At 46.2% G+C, this 26374-nt stretch overlaps 1 protein-coding gene across 9 annotated transcripts in view; it reads left to right on the forward strand.

Annotated features, from left to right (window-relative positions):
* Positions 1–26374, forward strand: part of dgkza (diacylglycerol kinase, zeta a) — a 516902-nt gene that overhangs the window by 115843 nt on the left and 374685 nt on the right. For 3 of the 9 annotated variants that reach the window (XM_086007585.1, XM_086007586.1, XM_086007588.1), the window contains exon 1: positions 21133–21320. The exons of 3 other annotated variants lie outside the window; for them this stretch is intronic. The gene's annotated coding sequence lies outside the window, so the exon portion shown is untranslated. Of the gene's footprint in view, positions 1–21132; positions 21321–26374 lie in introns of those variants that run through there. 3 more of the 9 variants (XM_086007589.1, XM_086007587.1, XM_086007590.1) reach the window with 1 other exon arrangement.

The raw sequence follows: 26374 nt of genomic DNA on the forward strand, positions 1-26374 counted from the left end.
AAACTGTCTACGACTAATCCTCTTTTCATAAACGCACTGAACTGCTGTGACGAATGTCTTCAGGTCGTGGCTCAGAAATACAGATCTGGAAGGTCCCAGACCCGATCTCGGGTCTGTGCTCAGTTAGGTGATCTCAGCGAGGGAGATAGTTGGGGCCCTACCATTGGTTTTGATGCCACTGGGTTAGTTGAGGAAAATCATCCGGAACTCTTTATCCAGACTGCTGTCCACCGAGCCCTGCTGGGAACTGTACTGCTTGTGGCATGTTGGGTGTTCTTGGGTTTGAACTGGGATGTGATGCCCTCTCCCCCACTCCCCACCCCCAAACCCCCCATGGTAGAGTGGCCTGCTAAGACTGACCATCAAGGCACACTCGTTAATAATGGCTGAGGAACAGAGGGTGACTGACCTGTGGAACTGTGTCTCGGTTAATGCCCTCAGATGGAAGAGAAACGAGGGGAGTAGCAAAAGAAGGAAAAAAATGCAGTGCCTTTTTAAAAACTCCCATCTTTCGCAAACCTTGCTGACATATATCTGTAAATGTTTGTGGGTTTTTAAACCAGAAACTGTTGAGGGAGACCCCACAAGTTGACTCGTGGACAGGCTCAGCAGATAGCAGGTGGATGGCGCTTGTTTTTGGTGTGTGGGTTGGTGACTGAGTCACCAGATCCCTCGCCCCCAGTATGGTAATGTGGAAAGGTCGTGGTCATATTTGAGACTCCCTGCAGCAGAAGAAATCCTAACGTAACCTAATTAAGTACAATGAGAAGCACTGAGCCTTCTCATTCAGTGAAAGAGCTTCTGTCAGGAAAGTGTGAAGTTTAGCGCTAGTGGTTAAAGGGGCTGTGCCATCCTGCGTCAGTGCCTTGCTGTATGACAGACTGGAGCTATTGAGCTGATTGGTCAGGGAGTGATGCAGGGCAACCCGGGGCTAACAGAACTCATTGTATGCGATGGCGTGTTCACTGATTATAAAACTTGCAAAAATTGTTTTGTGTGCATTGTTATAAATCTCATCATTCATCAAGAAACTACTCGTGAAATAACACTGGACGGCCAGCTGGTGGCGCCGTCCAAGGAGTATAAATGCTAGGGCGTCGGCCCCAGCTTTCCAGGGACATTTTGTAAGACAAGGAACTAGTGAAATACAACTAGACCTCCATGTTCTGAAACAAGTTGATTAAAGCCTTGCTTTATGATCTAAACCAAGTACGTAGTGAGTTTTATTACGTCATGCATTTTATATATTTTTATTATATAAGACTTGCATTAAGATAATGCCTTTCATGACATCTCAAAGCGCTTTAGAGCCAATTAAATACTTTTTGAAGTGCATTCACTGCTGTAATGTAGAAAACGCGGCAGCCAATTTGCACACAGTAAGCTCCCACAAACAGCAATGTGTTAATGACCAGAGCATCTGCTTTTAGGTGTTGGTTGAGGGATAAATATTGGCTAGGACATCAGGGAGAACTCCCCTGCTCTTCGTTGAAATAGTACCATGGGATATTTTACATCCACCTGAGAGGGCAGATGGGGCCTCTGTTTAACGTCTCATCTGAAAGACAGCACCTCCGACAGTGCAGCGCTCCCTCAGCACTGCCCTGGAGTGTCAGCCTAGATTATGCGCTCAATTCTGTACAGTGGGGCGTGAACCCACAACCTTCTGACTCGGAGGCGAGCGTGCTACCCACTGAGCCGCTATTATAACACTATTTAAAAAGTCGAAGCCTGAGGGCTTTCTTTTGTTAAACGAGACACTTTATAGCATTGAAAAAATTCTCTGACCTTTTTGTTTTTAATATAGTTGTTGAATGAGAAGACCTCGGTGCGGTCACAGTACAGTCTGCTGTCCGCGTCCCGCTACTAAATATTATGCAAGGTGGAAAAGCAGAAGAGGCTGGAGGGAGCGGCCTGTGAGCTTTCAATATGCACATCCCCCACGCACAAAGAGGCGAAATTAATGCCATTAACCGGTGAAAAGAGAGCCTTGTGTTTCCGTGCGCCGGCTGAGCTTTTGTTCCATAAGGGGCTGCATGGGCTGCCTGCTGCCGCTTCTCTCTCTCTGCCGTTGCCTTGCTGAATAATGAAGAGAAGAGGGTAAAGAATCACGTAATGAGGGGATCTAGTTTGTCTGCTGCGGGTACCCAACCCCGCGCACCCCCCCCCCCCCAACTAAACCATGGCAACCAGCGGCAGCTTGTTAAATGAACTGTTCAGATAACCTGGCTCTCTAATGATGTTCAGCACTTGCATCAGCAGCAGACAGTCATGTTCAAACCGTAGGCTCCAAGTTTCCATCTCTCTGACCATGGTGGGTGTGTGTGTGTGCATGCTCTATTAATCCACCAGCTGACTGACTCACCCTGAACACGTCCACTCCCCGATATATCCTAATCAAAGATTGCAAATAACACACAGCATTCAGCACCACAATGCTCGTTCACTTGTAGTTAAAAAAATAAATTCTTTTGTGGTCAGATTGCATGCTACACACTACAGGTGTTGAAAAGACAGTCACTTTATCCTGGGGTCAGAAGGGGATGTTGCAGGATTCAGAGGTCACTACAATTGTCTCTCTTTGATCATTTACGAGGTCATTAGCTCTGTTGCTGTAAGCTAATCAAAAATCATTTGTGGCAAACGTTCCACTATTTTCCTTCGGGTGGCTGATGTGTTTTGGAAATAAGGGCAAGGGGTCTCTGGGAGTGTGATAGTATTTGAGGGGTCTCTGGGAGTGTGCCAGTATTTGAGGGGTCTCTGGGAGTGTGATAGTATTTGAGGGGTCTCTGGGAGTGTGATAGTATTTGAGGGGTCTCGGGGAGTGTGATAGTATTTGAGGGGTCTCTGGGCTGTGCCAGTATTTGAGGGGTCTCTGGGCTGTGCCAGTATTTGAGGGGTCTCTGGGAGTGTGATAGTATTTGAGGGGTCTCTGGGAGTGTGATAGTATTTGAGGGGTCTCTGGGAGTGTGATAGTATTTGAGGGGTCTCTGGGAGTGTGATAGTATTTGAGGGGTCTCTGGGAGTGTGCCAGTATTTGAGGGGTCTCTGGGGGTGTGATAGTATTTGAGGGGTCTCTGGGAGTGTGCCAGTATTTGAGGGGTCTCTGGGAGTGTGATAGTATTTGAGGGGTCTCTGGGAGTGTGCCAGTATTTGAGGGGTCTCTGGGGGTGTGATAGTATTTGAGGGGTCTCTGGGAGTGTGCCAGTATTTGAGGGGTCTCTGGGAGTGTGATAGTATTTGAGGGGTCTCTGTAAGTGTGATAGTATTTGAGGGGTCTCTGGGAGTGTGCCAGTATTTGAGGGGTCTCTGGGAGTGTGATAGTATTTGAGGGGTCTCTGGGCTGTGCCAGTATTTGAGGGGTCTCGGGGAGTGTGATAGTATTTGAGGGGTCTCTGGGAGTGTGCCAGTATTTGAGGGGTCTCTGGGAGTGTGATAGTATTTGAGGGGTCTCTGGGAGTGTGATAGTATTTGAGGGGTCTCTGGGAGTGTGATAGTATTTGAGGGGTCTCTGGGAGTGTGATAGTATTTGAGGGGTCTCTGGGAGTGTGATAGTATTTGAGGGGTCTCTGGGAGTGTGCCAGTATTTGAGGGGTCTCTGGGCTGTGCCAGTATTTGAGGGGTCTCTGGGAGTGTGATAGTATTTGAGGGGTCTCTGGGAGTGTGATAGTATTTGAGGGGTCTCTGGGAGTGTGATAGTATTTGAGGGTCTCTGGGAGTGTGATAGTATTTGAGGGGTCTCGGGGAGTGTGCCAGTATTTGAGGGGTCTCTGGGAGTGTGATAGTATTTGAGGGGTCTCTGGGGGTGTGATAGTATTTGAGGGGTCTCTGGGAGTGTGATAGTATTTGAGGGTCTCTGGGAGTGTGCCACTATTTGAGGGGTCTCTGGGAGTGTGATAGTATTTGAGGGGTCTCTGGGAGTGTGATAGTATTTGAGGGGTCTCTGGGAGTGTGCCAGTATTTGAGGGGTCTCTGGGAGTGTGATAGTATTTGAGGGGTCTCTGGGAGTGTGATAGTATTTGAGGGATCTCTGGGAGTGTGATAGTATTTGAGGGGTCTCTGGGAGTGTGACAGTATTTGAGGGTCTCTGGGAGTGTGCCAGTATTTGAGGGGTCTCTGGGCTGTGCCAGTATTTGAGGGGTCTCTGGGAGTGTGACAGTATTTGAGGGGTCTCTGGGAGTGTGATAGTATTTGAGGGGTCTCTGGGAGTGTGATAGTATTTGAGGGGTCTCGGGCAGTGTGATAGTATTTGAGGGGTCTCTGGGAGTGTGATAGTATTTGAGGGTCTCTGGGAGTGTGATAGTATTTGAGGGTCTCTGGGAGTGTGATAGTATTTGAGGGGTCTCTGGGAGTGTGCCAGTATTTGAGGGGTCTCTGGGAGTGTGCCAGTATTTGAGGGGTCTCTGTAAGTGTGATAGTATTTGAGGGGTCTCTGGGAGTGTGCCAGTATTTGAGGGGTCTCTGGGAGTGTGCCAGTATTTGAGGGGTCTCTGGGAGTGTGATAGTATTTGAGGGGTCTCTGGGAGTGTGATAGTATTTGAGGGGTCTCTGGGAGTGTGATAGTATTTGAGGGGTCTCTGGGCTGTGCCAGTATTTGAGGGGTCTCTGGGAGTGTGATAGTATTTGAGGGGTCTCTGGGAGTGTGATAGTATTTGAGGGGTCTCTGGGAGTGTGCCAGTACTTGAGGGGTCTCTGGGAGTGTGCCAGTATTTGAGGGGTCTCTGGGAGTGTGCCAGTATTTGAGGGGTCTCTGGGAGTGTGATAGTATTTGAGGGGTCTCTGGGAGTGTGATAGTATTTGAGGGGTCTCTGGGAGTGTGCCAGTATTTGAGGGGTCTCTGGGAGTGTGCCAGTATTTGAGGGGTCTCTGGGAGTGTGCCAGTATTTGAGGGGTCTCTGGGAGTGTGCCAGTATTTGAGGGGTCTCGGGGAGTGTGCCAGTATTTGAGGGGTCTCGGGGAGTGTGCCAGTATTTGAGGGGTCTCGGGGAGTGTGATAGTATTTGAGGGGTCTCGGGGAGTGTGATAGTATTTGAGGGGTCTCTGGGAGTGTGATAGTATTTGAGGGGTCTCTGGGAGTGTGCCAGTATTTGAGGGGTCTCTGGGAGTGTGATAGTATTTGAGGAGTCTCTGGGAGTGTGATAGTATTTGAGGGGTCAGTGTGCCAGTATTTGAGGGGTCTCTGGGAGTGTGATAGTATTTGAGGAGTCTCTGGGAGTGTGATAGTATTTGAGGGGTCAGTGTGCCAGTATTTGAGGGGTCTCTGGGAGTGTGATAGTATTTGAGGGGTCTCTGGGAGTGTGATAGTATTTGAGGGGTCTCTGGGAGTGTGATAGTATTTGAGGGGTCCCTGGGAGTGTGATAGTATTTGAGGGGTCTCTGGGAGTGTGATAGTATTTGAGGGGTCTCTGGGAGTGTGATAGTATTTGAGGGGTCTCTGGGAGTGTGATAGTATTTGAGGGGTCTCTGTGAGTGTGCCAGTATTTGAGGGGTCTCTGGGAGTGTGATAGTATTTGAGGGGTCTCTGGAAGTGTGCCAGTATTTGAGGGGTCTCTGGGAGTGTACCTGAATTTGAGGGGTCTCTGGGAGTGTGCCAGTATTTGAGGGGTCTCTGGGAGTGTACCTGAATTTGAGGGGTCTCGTGGAGTGTGATAGTATTTGAGGGGTCTCGTGCAGTGTGATAGTATTTGAGGGGTCTCGTGCAGTGTGATAGTATTTGAGGGGTCTCTGGGCTTGTGGTGATTATTCTTTATTTATAAGAAGCATTGTAATTGGTTGCCTGTTTTCCTGCCTTGAGATATATGCTGTAAACTTATTGGTTAGTTGATTCCATGTGACCTGTGGTGGCCATCTTAAATTCAGTTTTCTACAGTTTGGTTGAGACTGGGTGCTCAACATGTAGTTGCTGGTTTTTTAAGGTTAATAAAGCCTAGCTTTTGAAAGGCAATCTACTCTTTATTTCAGGGCTGTGCCAGCATTTGAGGGGTCTCTGGGAGTGTGATAGTATTGGAGGGGTCTCTGGGAGTGTGCCAGTATTTGAGGGGTCTCTGGGAGTGTGCCAGTATTTGAGGGGTTTCTGGGAGTGTTCCTGTATTTGAGGGGTTTCTGGGAGTGTGCCAGTATTTGAGGGGTCTCTGGGAGTGTGCCAGTATTTGAGGGGTCTCTGGGAGTGTGATAGTATTTGAGGGGTCTCTGGGAGTGTGATAGTATTTGAGGAGTCTCTGGGAGTGTGATAGTATTTGAGGGGTCTCTGGGACTGTGATAGTATTTGAGGGGTCTCTGGGACTGTGATAGTATTTGAGGGGTCTCTGGGAGTGTGCCAGTATTTGAGGGGTCTCTGGGAGTGTGATAGTATTTGAGGGGTCTCTGGGAGTGTGCCAGTATTTGAGGGGTCTCTGGGAGTGTGCCAGTATTTGAGGGGTCTCGGGGAGTGTGATAGTATTTGAGGGGTCTCTGGGAGTGTGATAGTATTTGAGGGGTCTCTGGGAGTGTGATAGTATTTGAGGGGTCTCTGGGAGTGTGCCAGTATTTGAGGGGTCTCTGGGAGTGTGATAGATACTTCCGCCTTATGGATCAAGGACTAATTAATAGAAAGAACTGTAACCAAATTGTATTAACTTTTATAGACAACTGATGTGATCTTTTTTTTCCCCACACTTAGACACGACAAACACGTACCACTCTTTAACCTATCATAGTAAAAGATCAAACTTAACATGAAATCCTTATATATTTCGACCTGGAATATCCAAGGTCTACGCTCTTCACTGTGAGAAGTGAAAAGTAGGACCCCAGAGTTCATAGATGAAACTAAAGACCTAGATATTATCATTTTACAGGAAACCTGGTATAAAGGAAAAGGACACACTGGCTGTCCCCAAGGGTACACTGAGCTGGTGGTCCCCTCCAATAAATTACCAAGTGTAACCCAAGGCAGAGACTCCGGAGGCATACTGATCTGGTTTAAAACAGAACTTAAGAATTACATCAAATTTATAAAAAAGGGCGAAAACCATATGTGGCTCAAACTTGAGAGGGAGATTATCTCAAACACCCAAGATGTTTACATTTGCGCACTTTATATCCCTCCAATCGATTCCCCGTACTTTAAAGAGGACACCTTCTCCAACATGGAGGGGGAAATTATCCAATACCAGGCCCAGGGGAACGTGTTGATCTGTGGGGACCTCAATTCAAGAACGGGCGAAGAACCAGACTTCACCAATAATCAGGGAAACAATTACGTTTTCGGGAATAACCACTTTGACATCCCTTCCCTTCCATACAGGCATAACTGCGACAAGCAGTCAAATACCAACGGAAAACAGCTACTACAGCTCTGTCGAAACCTGGGTCTGTACATTGTCAATGGTAGGTTCATAGGAGACCTCCTAGGAAGATCGACCTATTGCTCACCTCTTGGCTGCAGCACAGTAGACTATATGATTACAGACTTAGACCCATCCTCTTTCAGAGCATTCACAGTCAAACCACAAACGACACTGTCAGATCACAATCAAATTACTATGTTCCTCAAAAAGACAGAAACAAACAACATAGAAACACAACCCAGTAAACTGTACAACACCAAAAAATCGTACAGATGGGCCAAAAACGACACGGAAAAATACCAGAAAACAATTAGCAATGCATCAACTCAAGCTCTCTTAGACACCTTTCTGGATAACATATACACTCACAATAAAGAAGGCGTAAACCGGGCAGTTAGTAAACTAAACAATATTTTTGATAATTTGGCAACAAATGCAAACTTGAAAGCTCACAAGAACAAACCCAAAACAAAAAACTATGAAAAATGGTTTGACCGAGATTGCCATAACATGAGGAAAAAACTTAGAAAAATATCAAACCAAAAACACAGACATCCAGAAAACGAGGAACTACGCCTTACTTATTGTCAGACACTAACACAATACAGAAACACACTCAGAACCAAAAAAGAGCAATATATTAAGAATACACTCAGCTCCATGGAGGAATCCATTGATTCCAATTGTTTCTGGGAAAACTTGAAAACACTACACAAAAAACAACACGACGATTTGGCCATTCAAAATGGGGACACATGGGTAAACCACTTTGAAAAATTATACCAGAAAAACACACTAAGACCAGAGCAACACCAAATATGCAAAAAACTGGAAAAGCTAGAAATGGCCATAAAAGATAACCAAAACCCGCTGGACGCCATAATAACAGAAAAAGAACTTCTTGAAAAACTCAAGGACCTGCGACCAGGAAAAGCCTGCGGGACAGACGGCATACTAAACGAGATGATTAAACACACAGACAACAAAATGAAACTGGCTATCCTAAAACTCTTCAACTTGGTTCTGAGTGTCGGTTATTTCCCTGATATCTGGAACAAAGGACTCATAACGCCCATATACAAAAGTGGGGACAAAATCAACCCAAACAACTATCGAGGCATCTGTGTAAACAGTAACCTGGGGAAGGTATTCTGTAGCATCATAAACAAAAGACTTATAAACTTCCTTGAGGAGCACAATGTCTTGAGTAAAAGCCAAATTGGATTCCTGCCAAACTATAGAACATCCGACCATATCTTCACCCTACAGACCCTAATTGACAAACACGTTCACCATAACAAAAGCAAAATCTACGCATGCTTTGTAGATTTCCAGAAGGCTTTCGACTCCATCTGGCATGACGGTTTATTCCTGAAACTTATCGAAAGCGGGGTAGGAGGGAAAACATATGATGTAATTCAATCAATGTATACAAACAACAAATGTGCAGTTAAAATTGGAGACAAACAAACAAAATACTTCCCACAGGGGCGGGGGCTGACGCAGGGCTCGCCAATCTCACCGACACTCTTTAATATTTACATAAATGGATTGGCAAAACTACTTGAACAATCTACAGCACCCGGCCTCACCCTATATGAATCCAAGGTTAAATTCCTCCTCTATGCAGACGACCTGGTTCTGCTGTCACCTACTAAAGAGGGGCTACAGCAAAACCTGGACCTGCTGGAGTCGTACTGCCAGACTTGGGCCCTGACAATAAATCCCCAAAAAACCAAAGTCCTTGTGTTCCAGCAAAGATCCAAACATCAGGGACCCAAAATAAATTTCACAGTAGGAACAACCAAAATTGAACAAACCACTAACTACACATACTTGGGCTTAAAAATCAGTTCTACGGGAAACTTCAAACTGACTGTGAATGAACTGAAAGAGAAAGCAAGAAGGGCTTTCTATGCCATCAAAAAATCAATCCAAATAGAAATCCCAATTAGCATTTGGCTCAAAATTTTCAAATCAGTAATTGAACCAATTGCACTCTATGGCAGTGAAGTATGGGGACCGCTAACTCAACAAGAATTTGCAAAATGGGACAAACACCCAATTGAGATCCTACATGCAGAATTCTGTAAAAGTATCCTCCGGACTCAAAGGAAAACAGTAAACAATGCATGCAGGGCGGAACTAGGCCAATATCCATTAATAATCACTATCCAAAAAAGAGCCACCAAATTTTGGAATCACCTACAAATGAGCAATCCCCAATGCTATCACTACGACGCCCTGAAATGCCAAGAACTGACCATAAAGAAGAATACCCTCAGTCAACTAGTCCTGGGACTCAGTGAAGTAACTACTAACAATACTAACAATAACCAGCACCAGGACAGTGACAGGGTAACACAAAGAATTTGACCCAACACAATCGTCGCTAAGCAAAAGGAAAAATATCTGACATATTGGGCAGAAACAACAAAAACCCAAAGCAAACTCAATTGCTACTTGGCCCTAAACAGACAATACAACATAGCTGATTACCTGACCATGGTAAAGGATAACAAACTGAGAAGAACCTTGACAAGGTACAGACTTAGCGAACATAGCCTAGCGATCGAAAAAGGCAGACACAGGCAGACCAGGCTACCAAGAGAAGACAGGATATGCTCTCACTGCAGTCAGGGAGTAGTGGAGACAGAGATGCACTTCCTCACAGCCTGCGGAAAATATCAGGGCATCAGGGAGAATTTCTACCAAAAATTCTCACAAATATGCCCTGATTTCAGAAATCTGAATGACAACCAAAAACTCCCATACCTACTGGGAGAGGAGAGAAGCTGTATAACACTGGCGGCACACTACGTTACAGCTTGCCATGAACAGAGGGACAACCAGTAAACTAAGAAAATAATATATATAAACAATGCGAATGTATATTTATACACTCAGGGATATACCTGTTTATACACTGTATGAATAGAACTGCGTTTATGTGCTAAACCATAAATGTATTTTGATGCTTTGGCAACATAAGATGTAACTTATGCCAATAAAGCGATTTGAATTGTGAATTGTGATAGTATTTGAGGTGTCTCTGGGAGTGTGATAGTATTTGAGGGGTCTCTGGGACTGTGATAGTATTTGAGGGGTCTCTGGGAGTGTGATAGTATTTGAGGGTCTCTGGGAGTGTGATAGTATTTGAGGGGTCTTTGGGAGTGTGAAAGTATTTGAGGGGTCTCTGGGAGTGTGATAGTATTTGAGGGGTCTCTGGGAGTGTGATAGTATTTGAGGGGTCTCTGGGAGTGTGATAGTATTTGAGGGGTCTCTGGGAGTGTGCCAGTATTTGAGGGGTCTCTGGGAGTGTGATAGTATTTGAGGGGTCTCTGGGAGTGTGATAGTATTTGAGGGGTCTCTGGGAGTGTGCCAGTATTTGAGGGGTCTCTGGGAGTGTGATAGTATTTGAGGGGTCTCTGGGAGTGTGCCAGTATTTGAGGGGTCTCTGGGAGTGTGATAGTATTTGAGGGGTCTCTGGGAGTGTGCCAGTATTTGAGGGGTCTCTGGGGGTGTGATAGTATTTGAGGGGTCTGGGGGAGTGTGCCAGTATTTGAGGGGTCTCTGGGAGTGTGATAGTATTTGAGGGGTCTCTGGGAGTGTGATAGTATTTGAGGGGTCTCTGGGAGTGTGATAGTATTTGAGGGGTCTCTGGGAGTGTGATAGTATTTGAGGGGTCTCTGGGAGTGTGCCAGTATTTGAGGGGTCTCTGGGAGTGTGATAGTATTTGAGGGGTCTCTGGGAGTGTGATCGTATTTGAGGGGTCTCTGGGAGTGTGATAGTATTTGAGGGGTCTCTGGGAGTGTGCCAGTATTTGAGGGGTCTCGGGGTGTGTGATAGTATTTGAGGGGTCTCTGGGAGTGTGCCAGTATTTGAGGGGTCTCGGGGAGTGTGATAGTATTTGAGGGGTCTCTGGGAGTGTGCCAGTATTTGAGGGGTCTCTGGGAGTGTGATAGTATTTGAGGGGTCTCTGGGAGTGTGATAGTATTTGAGGGGTCTCTGGGAGTGTGATAGTATTTGAGGGGTCCCTGGGAGTGTGATAGTATTTGAGGGGTCTCTGGGAGTGTGATAGTATTGGAGGGGTCTCTGGGAGTGTGATAGTATTTGAGGGGTCTCTGGGAGTGTGATAGTATTTGAGGGGTCTCTGGGAGTGTGCCAGTATTTGAGGGGTCTCTGGGAGTGTGATAGTATTTGAGGGGTCTCTGGGAGTGTGCCAGTATTTGAGGGGTCTCTGGGAGTGTACCTGAATTTGAGGGGTCTCTGGGAGTGTGCCAGTATTTGAGGGGTCTCTGGGAGTGTGCCAGTATTTGAGGGGTCTCTGGGAGTGTGATAGTATTTGAGGGGTCTCTGGGAGTGTGATAGTATTTGAGGGGTCTCGTGCAGTGTGATAGTATTTGAGGGGTCTCGTGCAGTGTGATAGTATTTGAGGGGTCTCTGGGCTTGTGGTGATTATTCTTTTTTTATAAGAAGCATTGTAATTGGTTGCCTGTTTTCCTGCCTTGAGATATATGCTGTAAACTTATTGGTTAGTTGATTCCATGTGACCTGTGGTGGCCATCTTAAATTCAGTTTTCTACAGTTTGGTTGAGACTGGGTGCTCAACATGTACTTGCTGGTTTTTTAAGGTTAATAAAGCCTAGCTTTTGAAAGGCAATCTACTCTTTATTTCAGGGCTGTGCCAGTATTTGAGGGGTCTCTGGGAGTGTGATAGTATTGGAGGGGTCTCTGGGAGTGTGCCAGTATTTGTGGGGTCTCTGGGAGTGTGCCAGTATTTGAGGGGTTTCTGGGAGTGTTCCCGTATTTGAGGGGTTTCTGGGAGTGTGCCAGTATTTGAGGGGTCTCTGGGAGTGTGCCAGTATTTGAGGGGTCTCTGGGAGTGTGATAGTATTTGAGGGGTCTCTGGGAGTGTGATAGTATTTGAGGAGTCTCTGGGAGTGTGATAGTATTTGAGGGGTCTCTGGGACTGTGATAGTATTTGAGGGGTCTCTGGGACTGTGATAGTATTTGAGGGGTCTCTGGGAGTGTGCCAGTATTTGAGGGGTCTCTGGGAGTGTGATAGTATTTGAGGGGTCTCTGGGAGTGTGCCAGTATTTGAGGGGTCTCTGGGAGTGTGCCAGTATTTGAGGGGTCTCGGGGAGTGTGATAGTATTTGAGGGGTCTCTGGGAGTGTGCCAGTATTTGAGGGGTCTCTGGGAGTGTGATAGTATTTGAGGGGTCTCTGGGAGTGTGATAGTATTTGAGGGGTCTCTGGGACTGTGATAGTATTTGAGGGGTCTCTGGGAGTGTGATAGTATTTGAGGGTCTCTGGGAGTGTGATAGTATTTGAGGGGTCTTTGGGAGTGTGAAAGTATTTGAGGGGTCTCTGGGAGTGTGATAGTATTTGAGGGGTCTCTGGGAGTGTGATAGTATTTGAGGGGTCTCTGGGAGTGTGATAGTATTTGAGGGGTCTCTGGGAGTGTGATAGTATTTGAGGGGTCTCTGGGAGTGTGCCAGTATTTGAGGGGTCTCTGGGAGTGTGATAGTATTTGAGGGGTCTCTGGGAGTGTGATAGTATTTGAGGGGTCTCTGGAAGTGTGATAGTATTTGAGGGGTCTCTGGGAGTGTGCCAGTATTTGAGGGGTCTCTGGGAGTGTGCCAGTATTTGAGGGGTCTCTGGGAGTGTGCCAGTATTTGAGGGGTCCCTGGGAGTGTGATAGTATTTGAGGGGTCTCTGGGAGTGTGATAGTATTTGAGGGGTCTCTGGGAGTGTGATAGTATTTGAGGGGTCTCTGGGACTGTGATAGTATTTGAGGGGTCTCTGGGACTGTGATAGTATTTGAGGGGTCTCTGGGACTGTGATAGTATTTGAGGGGTCTCTGGGAGTGTGATAGTATTTGAGGGGTCTCTGGAAGTGTGATAGTATTTGAGGGGTCTCTGGGAGTGTGCCAGTATTTGAGGGGTCTCTGGGAGTGTGCCAGTATTTCAGGGGTCTCTGGGAGTGTGCCAGTATTTGAGGGGTCCCTGAGAGTGTGATAGTATTTGAGGGGTCTCTGGGAGTGTGATAGTATTTGAGGGGTCTCTGGGACTGTGATAGTATTTGAGGGGTCTCTGGGACTGTGATAGTATTTGAGGGGTCTCTGGGAGTGTGATAGTATTTGAGGGGTCTCTGGGAGTGTGATAGTATTTGAGGGGTCTCTGGGACTGTGATAGTATTTGAGGGGTCTCTGGGAGTGTGTTAGTATTTGAGGGTCTCTGGGAGTGTGATAGTATTTGAGGGGTCTCTGGGAGTGTGATAGTATTTGAGGGGTCTCTGGGAGTGTGATAGTATTTGAGGGGTCTCTGGGACTGTGATAGTATTTGAGGGGTCTCTGGGACTGTGATAGTATTTGAGGGGTCTCTGGGAGTGTGATAGTATTTGAGGGGTCTCTGGGAGTGTGATAGTATTTGAGGGGTCTCTGGGACTGTGATAGTATTTGAGGGGTCTCTGGGAGTGTGATAGTATTTGAGGGGTCTCTGGGACTGTGATAGTATTTGAGGGGTCTCTGGGACTGTGATAGTATTTGAGGGTCTCTGGGAGTGTGATAGTATTTGAGGGTCTCTGGGAGTGTGATAGTATTTGAGGGGTCTCTGGGAGTGTGAACTGTGATAGTATTTGAGGGTCTCTGGGACTGTGATAGTATTTGAGGGGTCTCTGGGAGTGTGATAGTATCTTTGGATATTGAGTCCAGTGGCAAGAGCACTGATCATCGGACTGCTGTTTCCTGGATGGTGTTGAGTTTCAAGTGTTGCAGCTGTGCCCTTCCAGGAATAGTGAGTATTCTCGAACACTCCTGACTTGAACCTTGTAGACCGTGGAGAGGTCAGGAGGTGAGCCACTCACCAGAGAGTACTGGATCTCTGCCCAGCTCTTACACTCACAGTGTTGATGTGGCTGCTCCTGATCAGCATTTTGGCAATGGTGACCTGCCACAAAATGTTGCAAGCTGAGTCACTACATGATGGTGGTGCTGTTGAAGGTCAGGGAGAGGTAGCTCGGCTTTCTCCTGTTGGAGAGTCATTGCCTGGCACTTGTGTGACTTAAATGTTACTTTACATCTGTTAACCCAAGTCCAGGTTCTGTCGTAGGCTGGCATGGGCTGCTCCATTATCAGAGGAGTTGTGAATAGAGCTGAACTCGGTGGAATCATCAGTGAACAGCCCCACTCCTGACCTTATGATAGGGGGAAGGTCATTGATGAAGCAGTTGAAGATGGTTAGGCTGAAGAACCCTGGAGCAGTCTCCTGAGGCTGTGATGACACCCATGATTATCTTCCTGCATGTCAGATATGACTTCAGCCACTCCACTGCTTTCCCATTGAATCCCATTGAGATCAGTTTTGCTGGAGTTCCTTGGTGCCATACTCAATTCAAAGGCTGCCTTGATGTTGAGAGCAGTTACACTCTCCTCTCCTCTGGCATTCAGCTCTTGTGGTCATGTCTGGATTGAGGCTGTGACGAAGTCTAGAATCAGGTGGTTCTGCTGGAATCTGAACTGAGCCTAGGTGAGCATATTATTGTGGCACTTGCTGGTACTTTTGAGGATTCTCAGGCTGATTGCCAAACATGAACTCGCCTTCCATGGCTGTAAGCCTCTTTATACCAGCCGATAGGGTGGTTAGTACTTTACGGTAGCATTTTTCTGGGCCCAGTTCTCTGCCGGTCCCGCACAGCCCGTACGGTGGCGGGACATCACGCCCGCCAGAGTTGAGTATTTCCCACTGACGCCAAACCAGAAATCTGAGCCGGAGCCCCACTCGCTGGGATGTCTGGAGCGGGGGTAGAAACCCAGCACCTTCTGACAGAGGCGGGAATGCTACCATTAAGCCAAAGGCTAGTTAAACGGAGTAGTAAGAGGTGATCAGGAAGTTTCCTTGGCCGTCTTTGACTTGCATCCATGAGGCTGAACAGCTCCTAACTACTGGAGTCGATGTTGAGGGCCACTCCCACTTGCATGCTAACCAGTATGTCCTGCCCCCTCTGGTGGCCTTCCGGTCTGGTGGGACAGGACCTATAATGGAAGGGATAGAATGCCCTATTCACAATATTATTACAGGGATTAGATGACCTGTAAACATTATATTATGGGCACTAGAATGTTTGTTCTATATTAGATTATAAGGGATAGAATATTTGATATTATAAAGAGAGCACAATATTCCCCAGTATATATTCCACCAGGTAGAGTATCTCTATATACTATATTGCAGGGGTCATACACATGTTTCTATTATACAACAAACTACAGTATACACCATATATATTACATTACAGGGTGTAGAATACCCTGTCTGTTTTGGAATAGGGGTATGATGTGCCATAGACAGTGTATGATTGTGTGTAGAATTCCCTATATATATGTTCTATATGTTAGAGTTGATCTCTTCTGTGCTGTTTCCAAGCAGACTGGCCCCTTCCTATCAGCTGATGCGAAGAATCGATTTTGCTAAGTGGGTAATGGCTGTGTCAATGCACTCGAGCAGTCAGAAGTGGCTGAGATTTAAATTTAGCGTAGGAAAGAGTGACTCTGTGCACACTATGAAGTAGAAGCTGAGTGTTGCAGTGTCATGAGCCTTGAATACACACTTGTGGGGTGGGGAAGGGATTCAGGTGAACAGCCTCGCTCTTCATTCTTCACGTTCTTCCTCATAAGCCAACAGCCTGCTCACTTTGACAAAGGAGATTAGAGATTCTTAGACGTTCTTCACGAAAAAAAAGTGCTTGGGGCAAGAGAAGAATTTGGCTTGACTCGCAGTGTGGTGATATCAGACAGAAGTGACAAAGTATTGCCGTATGATTTACGCCATTGCATTGTGCATTTGTGAAATAACTGAGTAAAGGTTTGCCGAGCACTTTATCTTGTAATTTATAAAGAACCCCTTTAAAAATCACTGCTTACAGTTTACATGGGGACTGGGTGACTGGAATGATGAAACTCGATACGATTATTAGACACAATCTACTAAAAATGGTGAATGGGCAGTGCTGCTGTAAACATAATATTATGTGATAGATTGGAAATAGTGGAGTGCCATCTAATGTAATATGACAGCACCACTGTAATAAACCTCTTACCAGCAAGTTACAGCAACTAATTATTGTGTAAAGATACAGGAGTTTAAAAGTGACATATCATTGACCTGGACGACAGGCATCGTCCTCTGGCTCGACTCCAAAGAATAGTGACGGGGAAAGTATTAAATTACCTACCTGTTCCTCGCCCATATAGAGTAGTGGAGGCAGAAACCTTGAAATCCTTTAAGAAACAATTAGATGCTGCAGTGGAGGGACTTTTGGGTCATTCTGGGCTGGATGAACGAAGGTGGGCTGAATGGCCATTCTCAGCCGCAATTATCTTGTGCACCCAAGGCTGCACTTTCAAGCAGAAAGACAGGTTAATTTAGTGATCCCAGTGAGAATTTTTATATTTTTCAATGACTATAGGAGTTGCCAAAATTCAGAGGGACTTGGCGCCGCCATATGCTGTCCTCTACAATCTTGTATTTGATGTCTTGCAACATTCAGCATTCTCTTATTGGTCGGAGTCATATGTTTAAATCTCACTCCCAACATCTTCACTCTTGTATTTTTCCAGGGAGACCCATTGAACCTATGTCTCTTACCTTCCTTATTGTACACTCTTGGCCTGTTGCAGTGCTGACTCTGAAATCTGGTCCCAAAAGTGCAGTGGTAGGTGTGCAATAGCAACATGTAGGAAAGCAACGCGATGATGCTGATGCTATGTGGAGCCGGTGCAGTATAACTGTGAGCCAGTCCTCTTTCTAGATTGCTTTCTCCTTAATGCAACACACAATGATGCAGTGAGGCCTATTATATGATTGTCTTGTTGCACAGTACATTATGGGGCAACCTATACATGCATCCTGAAACTTGTGTTTTTTGTTATTGAAGCCAGTATAGGTGATCTGACCTCAATTAAATGGGCTTCTACCTATTCAGTGTCATTAGTTTAACAGAGCTATCACTGTCTCTATTTCTCCTGTCGCTCTAACATTGTGACCTGGTCAATATTTATCTCTCGACCAACACCTAAAACAGATCATCTGGTCACTTATGTCATTGCTGTTTGTGGGAGCTTGCTGTGTGCAAATTGGCTGCCGTGTTTCCTACATTACAACAGAGACTACACTTCAAAGGTACTTCATTGGCTGTGAAGCGCTTTGGGACGTCCTGAGATCGTGAAAGGCACTATACAAATGCAAGTCTTTCATTTTCTTTTCTTTTCCGATTATTTTCTTTCTCTGGATAAAGCACTTTGGTTGCTTAGAAAATTCTGGGGGGGTTCGTGTGGTGGCAGTGGTTAAGTTCTCAAGTGTGATGCGGCACCGTGCCACACACACCAGGACGGAGTGCATGCTGTTTCTCATTGTCTACCCATTGCCTCTTGGCTGTTTCATGTGTTGCAGTCAGAATGCAGTGTGGCCCTGGGTGCTGTAATTCAGATTCTGTGCTAATATTTTAGGTTCTTCCCTGGCCCTCCTCTCTGTTGAAGGTGATGGCTCCTTTCTGGGATGCGGTCATTTGCTAGTCATTTTTGCGCCTATTTCTGTGTCATTTTCTGCCTTCCTCAAACTAGGTTTTTGCTCACCAATTTTTCTCCAGAAATTTTCTTCCCTTCTCTCCAAAGTACTTTGACTCCTTGCTGAAGTTTGGTATTTTGTACCACCCAAGTGGCCATTTTTCGTGTGCGAGCTTCGACATCAGGGGTTGTCAGCTGTGAGGGGTTTCACAGTCAGACGTGATCATATCCTCACGGGTGCATTTCCAGCAAATATTGCTGGTTGATCAGGAGCAGAACCCTGGCTGATTTACCCCTCCTTCACCCAGGAGTGCTGAGGCCTGTTGTATAGCCTCCAGCACTGCCCCCACTGAGAGCTAACTCAGCTCAAGCCAGGGGTTGAATATGAAAACTTACTGGTCTGTACACTTATTTATTCACTGGCCAAGTCCTGTATTTGTAGTACTTTCAGTGGTGGAAGTTTACGGATGTGTTTGTGATTGCTTGCGTGTTGAGTTCCCGATCTCAGTCACGGTGCCAATAAACAGAGATGGTGGCCAAAAGCCTAAGCACTCTACCCCTCTTCTTCCTCTTTCCCATTTCCCACCCCCACTCCAAACTGAATTACAAGGGGAACATTGCATCATCGGACAGCACAGAAGGAGGCCATTTGGCCTATCGTGCCTATGCCGGCTCTTTGAAAGTGTTAGCCAATTAGTCGCACTCTCCTGCTCTTTCCCCATAGCCCTGCAAATTTTTCCTTTTCATGTGTATATATCCAATTCGCTTTTGAAATTTAGGGAGCAACCATTCCCAGGTTGTTCTAGTGCTGCTCCCAGTACTCCGGTTACAGACGACCTGTTCCCAGCTGTCTGCCAATACTGCGCTGTAATGGCCACGAGCAGCTGTATGGCTTACCTTCTGACATGTTATTTTTCCCCCTCCTTTCCTTGTCGAGATGAACAGTATAGCTGCTCGTGCTACCTCCTTACTTCCAGGCTGCCATTTGACCTTGTCTGACTGCAAAGCACTTGTGCCATTTGGTTTGGTTTATTTTTGCAATCCGGTTTTAAATCGTTTTTTAATTTTTTTTCTCCACCACTTCCAGCTATTGAGCTGCATGTATGAGTGATGATTGTCACAAGAGGGTGTTAACATCATTCATTGATGACAAGCAGCTACAAATGAGATTTATTCTTCTCCTCTGAACATACTCTGTTACCAAGATACAGCAAGCTCTGTTTATAATATAAAAGTAATATCGCAATCTGTCATCATCTGTCTGAAATAGAAACTATTAAGAAATATTCTTTTCACTTTGTACTTCAGGCTCTCTTTGCATCTTTATAAAAAAAAAAATATGTTTTACTAATTATTCACTCCCTCACCACCCCCCGGTGAAGTGCTTCTGCCTCATTCATACTTCAAATCCCTCCATGGCCTCGCCCCTCCATGTCTCTGTAACCTCCTCTAGCCCTACAACCCTCCGAGATCTCTGTGCTCCTCCAGCTCTGGCCTCTTGTGCATTCCCGATTTCCTTCGCTCTACCATTGGCGGCAGTGCCTTCAGCTGTCGAGGCCCTAAACTCTGGAATTCCCTCCCTCACCTCTGCCACTCTCCTCCTTAAAACCTACCTCTTTGACCAAGCTTTCGGTCACCTGTCCTAATATTTCCTTATGTGGCTTGGCGACAGATTTTGTCTGATAATGCTCCTGTGAAGCGCCTTGGGATATTTCACTATGTTAAAGGTGCTATGTAAATACATCATGTTGTTTGACCTCGGGTCTGCTGCTGCTGTGCCCGCCTACTTTATTGCAAAGCAAAATGGTTGTGATTGAAACCATTTGTGCTCCTGTTGCGTGCAATCTTTGTGTTTCCAAGCAAGCACTCAGGCAATTGAAATTACTGCTGCTTAATCTCAAGAGGAACATCTACTCCAGCCAGACATTCCGAGCAGGGCCTCTGAAAGTTAGTGAGTGAAATGTTATCGGGAGGGGATTCAGCCTACAGAGAGTTTGGAGCCAAATTAGACTTCAGCTCAGCTACGTTTAAACACGTTCCCTTTTTGTAAGCAGAGGACTGAATTTGTCTGGTAGTCTGAATAAAGCTCCCTCTTTTGTCAACTGTTAGAGATGTGTTAACTGCCCTTAATGTAAAACAAAACTCCATAGCTCACTGTTTCCCACATTACAACAGTGACTACACTTCAAAAAGTACTTCATTGGCTGTAAATCGCTTTGGGACGTCCTGAGGTCATGAAAGGCGCTATATAAATGCAAGTCTTTCTTTCTTTTCCTTTCCGGATCTTTTTCTTTCTCTGGGTAAAAGCACTTTGGTTGCTTAAAAAATTCTGGGGGGGTTAGTGTGGTAGCAGTGGTTAAGTTCTCAAGTGTGATGCGGCACTCTGGACACCAGGACGGAGTGCATGCTGTTTCTCATAGGCTACCCATTGCCTCTTGGCTGTTTCATGTGTTGCAGTCAGAATGCAGTGTGGCCCTGGGTGCTGTAATTCAGATTCTGTGCTAATATTTTAGGTTCTTCCCTGGCACTCCTCTCTGTTGAAGGTGATGGCTCCTTTTTGGGATGCGGTCATTCTCTAGTACCCAAGCCTAATGCTCATCATCGACATATGAACCTTAACGGATTGTCTGGAAGCTCTTCGACCAGGGGGGCATCACAACCTGGCCTGATCCTGTCTTCAGCAGATGCCCTAGCAAGCGCACCTTGGAGCAGGAGACTAGATAATGATGAGGAGTGGGGACCCTGGATGATTGTCCCTCTTGTAAACCAGAGGTGCTGATTGTAGCGTCTTTAGATCAGGTAAGTCCAGACTGTTGATTGAACTTAGGACTTTGGTATGGGTGGCTGCAGTGATTTTTGAGTTTGTGCTTTTCCTTTAGCTGGGTGTGAACACTGGTTTTTGTGCCTGAAGCGATGAATTCTCCACAATTCGTCCGCCTATGAAGTATTTTTACATGTAAATCTGCCCATCAATTTTGAAAGTTTAGTTTTTGAAAGAAAAGCTAGTAAAGTAAGATTTTTTTTAATAAAGTAATTAGAAACCGAGGAAAAGCTTGGGACCAGTTTGCAGCAACCCTCGTGTGTACACTACAGTGAGAATGAGGAGGGGAACGATAGCTTCTGACGAGCAGGCCCAGGGGATGGGGATTGCCCTTTTTGGTCGCTGTGGCAATGGGAAAAAAATAGACAGCTAAACTGTGCTTGACAGTCTGCACTTGGAAACCAAGCCAAAGAGAGAGAGAGCGAGCGAGCAGCAACAGCTCAATAGAGGAAGTGCCTTCAGCTGATAAGAGTGTTAGAGCTTCCCTCGGGGACAAACAGCCCCCTCTCCCGCCCCAGCTTTGCCGTTCGGTTTTCCCTCGGACCAGTCAGTGGTTGTACACTGCAGGATTACTTTGCTGTCGCCGACCTCTGTGTGGGCTCACAGGTCGTATTCAATACTTTTTTTTAAATCTTGTTGATCTGTTGTTTGTGATAGTGTGAGTAACCCCGGCTGTTTTTTTCATTACTCTCAAGCTCCTGCTCGAGATAAAGCAACTTTCATTTGTGCTCCTGAATTTGTTTTTTTTTTCTCTCTCTCAGCAGTTTAAAAACTTAAAGCTCCAGGCAGATGCTTGATGGTTTTAGTGGATTCTTGTGTGCCAAACCAACCAGTTTTTTTGAGGGCTAGCCGTCGGGGGTAAAGCCGTCTGATTTAATACAATTGAGTAATGGACACAAACAGTTCCTGATGTTTTGAGTCTGGAACTTTTAAAATGTTCACTAGTCTTTCATTACAGTCCTACAAAAGACCCCAAGGAGTGGGAGGAACAGGTACTGCGACTTCTGAAATGCTATCTCCCACTGCCTAGTCCCATCCAACCTCCTTCAGCCGGGCAGGGTGAGCGAGGCTCCACCTTGCACTGGGTTGTCCCAGTCTCATCAACAGTAAACCAAATTTGTATCTAGATTAATGAAAGAACTTAACCACAAGATAAAACTTTCAACCGAGCCTCAATCAGCTCAGTGTCCGTGGAGCAGAGTGGGTGCTTCCAGCTCCCCCCCCCCCCCCACCATTTTTTGTTCTCTTCTCTCCCCCCCCCCCCCATTTTTTGTTCTCTTCTCCCCCCCCCCCCTTTTTTGTTCTCTTTCCCCCACCTCCTCGAGTAGAGTGGGAGAGAGAAAGAAGTGTGTGTGATTTACCTTTGTTGGTGAGGGAGGGGGCTGAAGAACCTCACCAAATTCACCCTCCCATGTTCGACTGAGCGGGAAAGAAAGGTGTTGGTGTTTGACAGCTCACACTGTCACGCAGCATTGATTTCACCTGAACGTGTGGCTGCTCCACAGAAATGTCAACTCCTGCCTGTCTGTGTGCTGCAGCTTCTTATTTGTATAATGCCGGTTGGTCTACAGTGCTATTGAACACCCGATGACTCGAGTGGTTAAGGCAACCGGTGGCCGAATCGTGCAGAACAGGAAGGTCCCAGGTTCAACCCCCCTCTACCCTACCCTTGTCCCCCAATGGATCTCGGCCAAAGGCAGCTTTAGGAGTGTTACAATTGGGCCTCGCCGCTAGGGCTAGAGAGGAGAGGGGCAATCCTGCCAGGGGGTCCTGCTCATGAATACTTAACCCCAAACCTTGCTGGAAGAGGCGCTGTGCTCCCCACAGTCGAATAGCCACAAGTCATTTACACATGAAGAACGGCCACTTGGGCCAGGTAGCAGAAAGGCACCCAGTGCCAGCGGTACCGTATCCCCACCACCAAGTGAGTCAGCACCTTTTGGGGGGAGGGGGGAATTATTTTTAAAAAAGAGAAAAAATGCAAATGGAGCACAAAATTCCTTCATCTGAAATTAGTGTATTTATGTCTGTAATTTACTTTATAGTTGCATAGTTAGTGTGTGTGTGTGTGTGTTTAATAGTGACCATGACTGAAATACTGAGCACGGAAGTCCTGCTGTCCTAGTCCTGCTGTTTTAACAGAAACGTTGTAGTGTGTTACGAATTAAAGCCATTAAGCTAATGTTTAAGGTACTGAACTAAGTGCTGGATTGCCACTTTGCTGCCTGAATTTTAAAAACGAATTCCTGCTCTTTAACTGTATGTGGCATTGATACTTGATTTAGCCTTGAGGTGGAATTATATGCGCAATACATGCCGGATAAGAAGGTCATGCATTTACATGCCATGCATGTGACAAGGGGTGCACCACGTGAAATGCAAGATGAACAAATAGGCTCTCCTCTGTCCCTCGAGCAGCCTCCTCCCTTCTTGCCATGCAGCGAGAACATGCTGAGCCGAGCCGACTGCCAGCAAACCCCGGCAAGCCCAAACCTGTGAGAGTAACTACCAGCCACCCAGAGCGTGTGCAATGGGTAAACAAGCTGCCCGCTGCCTGCTCCAAGCCAGCTTTGCACCACTCTAACCCATGATAAGTCTCTTTACATTAACATGGGCTCACCTCCTTCTCCAGTGCCAGCAGTAACACCGATGCCAGCCTTGGATTTCAGCAGGCCACCTTTTGCCAACACTCCTGTGCACTGGGCTCCTCCTTGCCCTGCTGACTCTGAGGGGTTCCTGTTCCTCCTAACTTTGTCCCCGTACTGTACTTCACTATAGAGTCCGATTCTCCTGCTAGAGTTCCGATAAGCTTTTTCTGTCTCTCTTGGGTGGATTTAAAGGTAATCTGCCCAGTGACAGAGCCGCTTATGGACTGCTTGTGATTTTAAGCAATCTCTTGGCCATTACTTGATTGTAATGTATGCAGGATTTTCCCTGACCATGTCATATTCTGTGATGAGCCCCATGCTGAATGGTACAGTCACCAAGTGATATGGAGCTTCTGGCACAGTGCAGGGCTACAGGCACAGACTGGGGTCTAAGTGCTGTGTTGTGTGGAGCTTCTGGTACAGTGCAGCGTCAGAGCACAGACTGGGGTTTGAGTGCTGTGTTGTGTGGAGCTTCTGGTACAGTGCAGGGTCAGAGCACAGACTGGGGTTTGAGTGCTGTGTTGTGTGGAGCTTCTGGTACAGTGCAGGGTCACAGGCACAGACTAGGGTTTGAGTGCTGTGTTGTGTGGAGCTTCTGGTACAGTGCAGGGTCAGAGCACAGACTAGGGTTTGAGTGCTGTGTTGTGTGGAGCTGCTGATACAGTGTAGGGTCATGGGCACAGACTAGGGTTTGAGTGCTGTGTTGTGTGGAGCTGCTGATACAGTGCAGGGTCATGGGCACAGACTAGGGTTTGAGTGCTGTGTTGTGTGGAGCTTCTGGTGCAGGGTCACGGGCACAGACTAGGGTTTGAGTGCTGTGTTGTGTGGAGCTTCTGGTACAGTGCAGGGTCACGGGCACAGACTAGGGTTTGAGTGCTGTGTGGTGCCAGAGGTTCCCATTTTTATAAATCTAGTGAGTCTTCTGTGGCAGAGAATATGGTTTCTCTTGGCTGTCTGCTGCCTTCATGGAGCAGGTTGTCTGTCTTGCCTTTTCTGAAATGTGTCTGTCTCTCCTCTCTCTTTGCCTCCCCCCGCACCCCCCAACCAATCCTGTTCTTCTTCCCTGCATCCTCATTGTGTTGAAATCAAGACTTAGCACAGCATCTCCAACTCCTTTCCCAGGAATTCAAAACTGTACAGCTCCATCCTCTCTCTCTCTCTCTCCTCTTCCCCCCAACCCCGGCAACAATCTTCAGTCTTTTAAAAGCCAGGTATCGAGTCACCTAACTACTACTTCCTTATTTACTGTCTTCTCTTTTACCTTTTCCAACTTTAATGATATCTTGAACTAGTGGTTTAGTGGTATCTCGCCTCTGAGCCAGGAGTTTGTTGGTTCACTCCAGAGGCATGAGCACAAAATCTAGGCTTGACACTCCCAGTGCAGTACTGAGGGAGAGCTCTACTGTCCGAGGTGCCGTCTTTCAGATAAGACGTTAAACCAATGCCCTGTTTGTCCTCTCGGACATTTAAGGATCTCATGGCACTATTTTGAAGAAGAGCAGGGAAGTTATCCCTGGTGTCCTGGACAATATTTATCCCTCAACCAACATCACGAAAATAGATTATCTGGTCATTATCATGTTGCTGTTTTTGGGAGCTTGCTGTGTGCAAATTGGCTGCCACATCTACATTACAACAGTGACTCCACTTCAGAAGTACTTCATTGGCTGTCTTGCCAATAAATGCAAAGGTACTTGCATTTATATAGCGCCTTTCATGACCTCAGGATGCTTTGGGACGTCTTGAGGTCATGAAAGGCGCTATATAAATGCAAGTACTGTACTTTTTTTTTCTATAGGGCATGGTCCACCACCGTAACTTCTTAATAAAGAGACCATTGAACATGCCACTACAGCAATGAAATAAATTAGGTCACCAGATACACTGGGGCAATTTTCCATGTACGTACTGGAGCCAAGGAACTTCACCCACCACCAGCGCAGACTGGAAAATTCCCCCGACCATTCTCACTTATGGTTTCAGATCTATGGAAGATATTTCCACTTTTATGGGAGAATCCAAAACTAGTGACTAATAAACCCAATAAGGAATTCAGGAGAAGCTTCTTTACCCAGAGAGCGGTTAGAATGTGGAACTCGCTACCACATTGGAGCAGTTGAGGCGAATAACTTAGATGCATTTAAGGGGAAGCTAGATAAGTACATGAGGGAGAAAGGAATAGAAGGATATGCTGATACGGTGAGATGAAGTAGGGTGTGATGAGGTATCTCTACTTCTTTCTCCATTGAACTACCAGTTTCAACCCTGTATCCTTTCCTCTCCACTCCCCTCCCCCCCCCCTTGCTCTTGCTCTACTGTCCCTCCACCAGCTCTCTCTCACTGCCACTTGCTCCCTCCAAGGAGCAGTAGCAAGAGGCCAGAGCAGAGGCCTCTTCACCCCTCAACCTGTTTCTCTCCTCCCCTCCCTTCTTCCCACCATCCCCTCCTATCTGTTTCCCTCAGAGGCTTCATTTGTTTTAGAAATTCAACTTACTTGTATTTTTTAATAAAATACATCAAATTATACTGTATAAGAAAAGACACAGTTTATTTCCCTCTCTCTCTCATGCGCACAGATACATTAGCAATTAGGATCGCTGACACACCTAATGATTGCTGTCACACAGGTGTAAGGAATTAGTATTTACCTTAACTCAAAAGTACAGATGGATTATCAGTTGGCTTAAAAATTCAACACTTTAAATGTTGAACTAATGTTGGTATGAATTCTCTCTCCCACTTTTGTTTCTCTCCATTCAATGCACTTTCTAAAGATTACAGAACACAAAAAGAATCAGATCATTGTCATCTCTCTCTCTCTCACTTTCCCTGAAAAAATATATTTTACCTCAGCAGAGCTTTTGAAGTTTGTCCACTTGCTTTTCAACATGATTTGCAGCAAAATTAGAGTACAAGTCCTCACTTTCAACCTTTAAGAAATTTCAGTTACTGAGGGAAAAAAAGTGCTTTTTTGGGGGAAAAAAAACTTTCCAAAGCATTTTGAATGATTTG

The sequence above is a fragment of the Somniosus microcephalus genome, chromosome 15, assembly GCF_052327205.1.
Source record: "Somniosus microcephalus isolate GS21.2 chromosome 15, FLI_Smic_1.0, whole genome shotgun sequence".
Classification (NCBI taxonomy): Eukaryota; Metazoa; Chordata; class Chondrichthyes; order Squaliformes; family Somniosidae; genus Somniosus; species Somniosus microcephalus.